The sequence below is a fragment of the Pongo pygmaeus genome, chromosome 15, assembly GCF_028885625.2.
Source record: "Pongo pygmaeus isolate AG05252 chromosome 15, NHGRI_mPonPyg2-v2.0_pri, whole genome shotgun sequence".
NCBI lineage: Eukaryota > Metazoa > Chordata > Mammalia > Primates > Hominidae > Pongo > Pongo pygmaeus.
The window spans coordinates 53,942,268-53,951,663 of record NC_072388.2 but is presented as its reverse complement, the minus strand read 5'-3'; the positions used below and the strand labels follow the sequence as shown (position 1 = coordinate 53,951,663).

At 44.4% G+C, this 9,396-nt stretch overlaps 1 protein-coding gene across 3 annotated transcripts in view; it reads right to left on the bottom strand.

The window, feature by feature from the left end:
• Window positions 1-2,400, bottom strand: part of FBXO34 (F-box protein 34) — a 79,626-nt gene extending 77,226 nt beyond the window's left edge. The window contains exons 1-2 of one of the 3 annotated variants that reach the window (XM_063651631.1): window positions 2,224-2,379; window positions 1,439-1,577 (exon numbers count right to left, since the gene is read on the bottom strand). The gene's annotated coding sequence lies outside the window, so the exon portion shown is untranslated. Of the gene's footprint in view, window positions 1-1,438; window positions 1,578-2,223 lie in introns of all 3 variants that reach the window. The other 2 variants (XM_054447666.2, XM_054447669.2) reach the window with 2 other exon arrangements.
• Window positions 2,401-9,396: the final 6,996 nt, after the last annotated feature.

The window sequence follows — 9,396 nt, the reverse complement described above, 5'->3', positions numbered from 1 at the left end:
CAAGCGTCCATTTTGGACCTCCTTCAATTGCATTACATAGTATCTTGCCAAGATTCTTTCATCTTAAAGGTTGACTAACACTCTCAATATCAGCAGTTGCATAATAATTCAAGTGCTTCTCAGTCTCTGGTGATCCAAAGGCTCAAATTTGTATCTTTTATACAAAATTTTGTATACAAAATTTGTACATACAAAAAATAATTTGTATACAAAATTGTATCTTTAGAGACTTCACTCAACACTGTCAGCATAAAATTCCTAATTTCTTAAAAGAAGGAAGAAAAAACCAGAACAACTTTCAGTAGCGCACACAATGCTGTCAAATTCCCAAGGTTGTGGTGAGGATCAAAATAAGATGTACACGAAAGCCTTGTTTTGTGAACTTCCAGTCCAATCCAATAGTACCTAACAGGGGTAAATTTTTGCTTTTATTTCCTGCCTGAAAATGGGCATAACTTCTATCTGCAGGTTGATGTAAAACCCAGAGAGACAGTATCTTATCAATCACCACTAAAAGGCAAATGGGGAGCAGGAAGTATTGAGAGAGAGGAAAAAAAAAAAAAAAAACACCAACGGTACCATTACAAGTCAAGGTCAGTGAGGAAGGATTAAGGACTTCTACCCAAGCTTCCTGCTAAAGACTAACTATGCTTCAAGTTTAAGCCATCTACCTTTTGAACTAGATTCCATTTACATTATTCTACAGAGGAGGAAATGAAAAGTACTGATATGCTGGAATACCTGAAGAGGGTCACTATGACAAGTGACTAGCTTCTCTTCCAGTTAGATCTCTTTTGAAAGCTTTGGAAGAAAAACAGTATTCACAGACAAATCATTTTTTTTAATTCTGTAATTTCATATTTAAAAGCACTACAGACAAAATGTTAGTTACCTATCCAGACAAGCGGTCCTGGAATATGTTTTTATATTAAGTTATAGCCGGGTCTTAGTAAGAAAGCAAGAAAAAGGCTTGTTGCTGACTTCTAAACCATGGTAGCATTGGGTGGTAGCATGGTAGCATAGGGTGGGATAGGGACAACCTGGATAAATTAACTCCTCAGGTAATTATTATTTAAGACAAATGTTGGGTTAATTCAAACTCCTCCCTCCCTTTACAACAGAAAAAAATCATGTAAGATCCACTCTCCCTCCTCCTGGCCATTTTCTAACAAAAAATGCTAACAAGCAGATAGAAGTCCAGTTTAAAAAAAAAAAAAAAGCAAACTGATTTATCAGCACTAGAAGTGGCTCTCTTTTTTTCAGTAATTCTGATTGCAAACTATCAAACTATGAATTTAGCTTCCTAAAAGGCTTTTTACATTACAACCTCCAAAAAACTTCCTACCCTGACTTAAGTTTTTCTAAATCAAATGTCTTATACTGAGCTGTACTCGCAACGCTTGCTGGACAAGAAGTTAAAGAAACTGACAACTATTACCTTAAAATTGCAAAATGCTGATACCGAACAACTTTCGATTCAAATCCACTGCGATTCCAGGCGTTCGTGGAGGACAACTTCCTTTTTCTCCCCTGCGGGTTCCCCCGGCCCTTCCGCGAGCCCAGGTTCCCGCCCGGACCTGCAGTGACATCCCAGGACCCATCTTCTGACGTCAGACACGCGGACCCACAGCCCTATGACTTCATCGCGGACTGAGGACGAACCGCAGTCGACTTGCGCCAGCCCAGAGGCTGGGGAGGCGTCCGAGCCTCCGTCCCGCCTCGTCGTCGAGGAAGGTTAAGGACAAGCGCCAGCTCACCTGCGCTGGGGCAGGGAAGGGCAGAGTGGCCAAGGCCGGGCGGGCGTGACAAGGGCGAGGCGACCCCAGTCCAGAGGCTGACTTCCTCACCGCCCTGGGTCCCGTAGGTGGGAGCGCCCGTCCGGTGCAAGCTCACGGCCTATCCGTGATCTCCTCGGCTTCAGCCAGGACCCAGGACCCCGCTCCCTACCCGCCCGACCCTCTGTGGCCCGCGGGGGCGCTCAGCGCCCGGGCCGTGCGCGAGGGAAGGGCTACACCGGAGGAGGCGCAGGCGGCCGGGTCCCTGCCCCGGATCCGCGGGCGGCGCCCCCGCCCCCGCCCCCGCCCCCACCCCCACCCCCACCCGCCCGGCGCCCCGGGAGCGCAGGCAGGCGGCGGGAGGGGGCGGGGAGCGGCCACGGTGGCCGCCGCCGGACCCCAGTAACGCACGGCCCTCGCGCCACGTCCCACCTCGGCCCGGACCCACCTGCGCTCCTGCCCCGGCCGCGGCCTGGCCCGGGGCTGCACCAGCCCGATGCAGTGGTGGCGGCAGCAGCGGTGGCGGGAGGCCTGGCTCGCTCCCCACCGCTGAGGCGGACCGAGCACCCAGCGCGGCGCGGCGGCGCCCAACGCTCGCCCCGAAACCCATTTGTTTGGCTAAAACGGAGTGACGTCACGCGCCGGCCCAATAGACGGTTGGCCGGGGGAGGGGCCACGGATCCAGAGTTTCACGGCGCCCCCTGCCGGACACTGGGGGCGGGAAGGGGGAAGTGAAAAGGGAGACCTGGATGACGCGTCTGCGGCCCCCAAGTGGTAGAGAATGAAAGTTTGAGCACGACTGTAGGGAAAGGAATCAAACCTCCCAGGCCAGCCTCAAGGGTAGCGACGCCAGGGTTCAATCAGCAGACATGTCAAGTTTATGAATATTCGTGGGTGGACCTGAAGCTATAAATGGTCTCAGATACTATTAGATAACCTAGTAGACCTGGATCCTCATATTGGCTCTGCTGCTAGCTTGGAAGGCTGGGGTTCAGAGTTTCAATTTGTAAAATGACAAAATTGGAAGGGTCCCTTCTGACTCTCTTTCCCATGCAAATCATGGCAGGGATACCTGTCAGCAAGTAGATAAACGTTGAGGCTGACACGAAACTGTTAAAGTCTGTAGAAGTTTAAGGGCTGGTTAATGATGGGTATAAATTTTTAACACTTTATATTCAAATCAGAGGGCCAGTGAGGAACTTTTGATCCCCAACCTTTAAGCTTATTATTGTTTTCATTGTGAAAGTAATATTAACCACATTGAAAAACATGAGGACAATGTATTTTCTTCTAGACCTTTTGCCCTATCACATATATTTTACTACACTGTAATAGTAGTTGTACGCGATTTTGCATCCTCTTTTCACTTTTATAAGCATTCCTCATATTTCCACATAAGCTTCATAACCAGTTTAACAGCTGTGTAAAATTACATTAACTGGACATAAAATTTACTGCATTAATTCTCTATTTTTGGACATAACTGGTTTCCTTCACTTTTTTCCATTATAAATAAATCATAGAACATCTTCATGAATGTAGATTTTTAAAGATACCCAAAAGTGAAATTACTAGATGAAAAAGACTATCAACACTTTCACAGTTACTAATACAAACTGCCAAATGATTTTTAAAAGGTTGTACCAAGTTACACTTAAACCAGCAACTTTGATTTTAGCCAGTCCTTAACAAAAATAATTTTGTCCAATTATAAAACTACTGTTGTAAAATATATGTGTAAAATCTTAAGTATTAAAACATAAAAACAAAATAAAAATATTTCCCATAATCTCATCACCAAGAAATAACCACTCAATATCTCCATCTAGACCTTTATCTATATACATATTTTTTAATAAAAATTGGAGAGGGGAAGGCCAGGCACGGTGGCTCACATCTCAAAAAGGAAAAAAAAATTAAGGAAGGGTGTTATATGGTACACCTTGGCATCAAACTGTATGTCTGATTTAATATGTGATCAATATTAGCTCAATATATCACGATCATTTGAAGCTTCTTTATGTCATAGTTAGCTCAAAATTGTAAAACTTCAATTTATCCTTTCAGATTCATCTCGAACACTGTCCTTCTTAAAACCTCTTGATTCCTTCTGGGCATGGTGGCTCACGCCTGTAATCTCAGCACTTTGGGAGGCCGAGGCAGGCAGATCACTTGAGGTCAGGAGATCAAGACCAGCCTTGCCAACATGGTGAAACCCTATCTCTACTAAAAATACAAAAATTAGCCTGATGTGGCGGGGCACGCCTGTAGTCCCAGCTACTTGGGAGGCTGAGGCAGGAGAATCGCTTGAACCTGGGAGGTGGAGTTTGCAGTGAGCTGAGACCACACCACTGCACTCCTACCTGGGCGACAAGAGTGAGACTCCATCTAAAAAAAAAAAAAAACTTGATTCCTGTTGATTAGAGGAATCAAAAAGTTGATATAAAAATGAAATTAATTGTAAAAGACATAATAAAAGCCCGAACTATTAATTATTATATTTTTTCATCTTTTTCTTGAGGCGGGGTCTCACTATGTTGCCCAGGGTGGTCTCAAACTCATGGCCTCAAGCAATCCTTTCTCAGCCTCCCAAGTAGCTGGGATTACAGGAGTGAGCCACCATGCCTAGCCTATGAATTATTCATTATTAAAGTCCACAGACATAAAATTATTCTGTCAAATTGCTAGTAAAGTTTCTAAAATCTTATTCTCAATTTTGGTTCTTGTCTCAGATTGGCCAGTGGACCACATTTTGAATAGCCCCAGTCTAGGAGAAAAAACTAGGAGAGAGTGTAACCATGTTAGGCAAGACCTTCGCTTGATTTTGTTTCTCCATGTATAATAGCAATGATCCCCTAGAAGCAAAGCCAGTAGAGCCAGTACAGTTTGTCAACCCACAGGTCCTGTGGTAGGTCTTCAGGAAGGTGCTCCACAGGTGGGCATGGGGTGGCACATTGAGGCCATGGGACTGGTGAGAGCCGAAAGAAGAACAAGACTGAGGTGGCACAGCAGCGGAAAAGTTCTAAATATATATAGTATATATATTTGGTTATTCCATTAGTAATTAAAACTTTGTTGTTTCAAGCCAGCAAACATATTAAATTAAAACACAGTGCAAGGGATTTGTCTTGTACAGACTTGGTTTCATTTCTGTTCTTTGCTCAGAAAAAAAAAACTAAGAACTTACTGCTTATTCCTTAATAAGCTTACTCCAACCTCCAAATAAAAACACCGACTGCTATGGTTTGAACGTGTCCCCCAAAGTTTATATGTTAGAAACTTAATCCTCAATGCAACAGTGTTAAGAAGCGGGACCTTTAAGAAGCAATTAGGTCATGAGGGCTCCATCCTTATGAATGGATTAATGCCATTATCAAGGGAGTGGATTACTTATCAAGAGAGGCAGTTACTATAAAAGCAAGCTTGGCTCTCTCTATCTTTCACTCTGTTAGGTGTTCTCTTGCTCTTCCACCTTATACCATGGGATGATGTAGCAAGAAGCCCCTCAAGAGATATGAACCCCTTGACCTTGGACTTCCCAGCCTCCAGAACTGTAAGAAATAAATCTCTGTTCTTTATACATGACCCAGTCTCAGGTGTTCTGTTATAGTAGCATCAAACAGACTAGGACACCCACCATTTCATCTTCTCTCTCTCACCTGCCGCCCCTCCTTATCAAACTTACTTCCCCCGCTGCTGGAGAAAGGAAACCAAGAGGCAGGCTCCATTAGACTTTGCATCTAGACCTACCTTTGCTGCAGAACCTAGGCCGCTGGGCGTGATAATGCTTTCCCTACCTACTTGACTGTGTTATTATAAAGACCAAATAAGAAAAGGAAGCAGAAGTGCTTTTAAAAGTTTCAACTTTGCAAAGGTAAAGCATGTACTTAAAAATATGCCTGGAATGTGGCCGTTGGAGCATGTTTCAAGCCCTGAGCTTATGCCCAGGTTTATGCATGTGTGAAGCTCGTTGGTGATGATGGGGGGATGGGCAGGAGCTACTCAGCCATGAGAATACAAATATTATCCACAATAAATAGAACAACTCAGGAAAAACTAGAGCACCAAGGCAGCACACTGTGTAACAGATATGATTCTATCTTATAAATAAGATGTGGATGGTGAGGGACATAAAGTTGAATAAGTATTGAAACCCAGGAAATCATAGTTCTTATCCTTCTTTTTGGATTTTGTGCCCCTGTGAAAATCTGATAAAAGCTAAAAACCAAGAGTCTCTTTGGAGACTCTTGGCAGAAGTAAAAAAGCACACCCTGATATATACAGACAGTTTAGAAGATAATTTTAATTTTTTTAAAAAGTCCCTTAGATTAACTTGCCTTATAGTGATCTGCACTCTCATGGGGGCAGGGTGTAAGAGACATGTAGAGCAAGGACAGCCCTTCCAGTAAAATGGATGGGAAACAAATCAAGGTCCCAGATCCTCCTATCCCCATGGTATTGCCCTCAGAACATTCAGAAGGTGGTTTCTACACTGTCAATGCAGTGAGCCACACGATTTCCATAGGTATCTCTCTTTTTTTTTTTTTTTGAGACAGGGTTTTGCTCTGTCACTTACGCTAGACAGCAGTGGCACCAACTCGGCTCACTGTAGCCTTGACCTCCCGAGTTCAAGTGATCCTCCCACCTCATCCTCACAAGTAGCTTGGACCACAGATGCTCGCCACTGTGCCTGGCCAATTTTTTTGTTGTTGTTGAGATGGGGTCTCCCTATGTTTCCCAGGCCGGTCTCAAACTCCCAGGCTTACATGATCCTCCCAACTCAGTCTCCCAAAATGCCGGGATTACAGGTATGAGTCACTGTGTCCATATTTCACTTCTGATAGCATATAAAAGGAGAAATTCCGGCCGGACGCGGTGGCTTATGCCTGTAATCCCAGCACTTTGGGAGGCCAAGGCAGGTGGATCACAAGGTCAGGAGATCGAGACCATCCTGGCTAACATGGTGAGACCCTGTCTCTGCTAAAAATACAAAAAATTAGCCAGGCATCGTGGTGGGTGCCTGTAGTCCCAGCTACTCCGGAGGCTGAGGCAGGAGGATGGCGTGAACCCGGGAGTCAGAGGTTGCAGTGAGCCGAGATCACACCACTGCACACCAGCCTGGCAACAGAGCGAGAGTCTGTCTCAAAAGAAAAAAAAAAAGGAGAAATTCCTTCTCTTGCTAAAGTTATAAGCAAGGCTTAGACTGAAATCGTCACATTCTTTTCATCAAAATTAACACTTGGGCAGATTAGATAACAGGCCACAGTGGTCTCCAAGTCCCTCCTTAATGTTTGAATTTTTACTAGAATTCTAGGCACAAGTAACAATCTGCATTCCTGATGTCCCTACATTTAAAATCTCTATGTAGTCTATGGAATTCAAGTGCAGTACAACAGAAGTCAATGACAGCATTATGTTAGCTCTTCCATCAAGTCAGGCAATGTCTGTTCCATCTCGAGGTCCCTCAGCCTGGAAGCTTCCTCTCCTCTCTGCACCTGATTGGCCCCAACACTACCTTAGGTGTTGGCTTAACAGTCTCCTCAGGGCACTGAAGGTGCCAGACTTTATATTTAGAGGGATTTTGGAGGCACTGGGGGTGGTGGGGGCGGGGGAGTGTACAAAACTGGGGAACTTAATGTTAGGAACATTTGCCTAGCCAGCACAGTTTTTACTTAGATATTATTTTTATTTGGGGTGGCATGGGAACGCAGCTAGAGCTTCTTCAAGCCAGGATTTCCCTAGCCTTCCTATCTAGTCGCCCCAAAATTATTCTCTTTCACAAAGCTGTTTAGTTCCTTCATAACACTAATTACACTAGAGTTTATGTTATAACCCCTGTAGAATGAGAGCTTTGGAAAACATGGGAACTGAGTTTTATTCATCACTTTATCCCAATACCAACCTCGGTGCCTAATACCTAGAAGGTACTCAATAAGCAATGGTGGTGTCATTGAGCATATATATATATATATTTTAGATGGAGTCTCGCTTTTTCGCCCAGGCTGGAGTACAGTGGCGTGATCTCAGCTTACTGCAACCTCTGCCTCCCAGGTTCAAGCAATTCCCGTGCCTCAACCTCCCAAGTAGCTGGGATTATAAGGGTGCACCACCACACCTGGCTAATTTTTGTGTTTTTAGTAGAGATGTTGTTTCACCATGTTGACCAGGCTGGTCTCAAACTCCCGACCTCAGGTGATTTGCCCCCTCGGCCTCCCAAAGTTCTGGAATTACAGGTGTGAGCCACCATGCCCAGCCAAGCCCATATTATTTTTTAAAAACAACCACATCATAAGGTGTTTGTCTTACTTGTGATAAAAGAAAAACTTTAGACAAGTTAAATTTAACAGAGTTTAACTGACCAAAGAAAGATTCACGAGTCAAAGAGCCTCCTGAGTCAGAGTAGGCTCAGAGAGACTCCAGCACAGCCACATGGTGGAATAAGATTTGTGGACAGAAAATGAGAAGTGACATACAGAAAACGGAAGTGAGGTATAGAAACAGCCACATTGGATACAGCTCAGCATTTGCCTTATTTGAACACAGTTTGAATCGTTGGCCACCTATTGGCCAAAACCCGGTGGCTGGTACAAGCCAGGGGGTTTAGTACTAATAGGTAGGTTTGTCTGTTTGCACATTCAGTTAGATTTCAGTTTACTATGCATGGAGAAATTATGGGGCTGAACTTAAAATATGTAAGGAGGCAGCTTTAGACTAAACTTGATTTAACACTTGTTTTCCTTTTTTCTTTGTTCTTTTCTTCCCCCATGCGTGATTGCTCGCACATAGTCATTTCGGTAGAGGGTAGTCACTACTAATTGATTAACTTCATATCGTAACCCTCAGGAGCTACCCACAAGATTAATGAACTTGTTTTTCCAAAGAACAATGATTCTTGGGTCATTCAGACCTCCTTGATGGCATTCAGAAGTTTGATCGGCCTAGGGATCTCACCTTCCACATAGCTACATTTCTCATGAAAACACTCAATCGTGCTCAAAGGCAGGTTGGATTTGAGAGTTTGCCTGTCCCATCCTCACACTTTGGCCAAATTGAATAAGGCTTTTGTGCTCCTAAGGCTGACATATCTGTGTTTGGCTTACTGCATACCAGGTACTTGAATCTGGCTTTCGGGGTTCTACAACAGTAGAATAATTTATGTTTAAATGCTAGAAAGATTTTCTGCAAGGACAACAGTGATCTATATTTAGAATCATTTAACCCTTGCAATTATGAAAGATGGAAGAAGTTTTTGAAAGGGAGATGGAAGAAAATGAGGGACCTTGCTCCTTAGGAAAGTGGGATGTTCCCCAGGAAGTGTTCTGTCCAAAGCCAATGGAGTAAGATTAAAAGACATGATCCAGGCCAGGCACGGTGACTCACCCTTGTAATCCCAGCACTTTGGGAGGCCAAGGTGAGTGGATCACTTGAGATCAGGAGTTCGAGACCAGCCTGGCCAACATGGTGAGATTCCCCCCCATCTTTACTAAAAATACAAAAATTAGCTGGGCGTAGTGGTGTGTGCCTGTAATCCCAGCTACTCAGGCGGCTGAGGCAGGAGAATCTCTTGAACCCGGGAGGCGGAGGTTGCAGTGAGCCAAGATCGCACCATTGCACTCCAGTC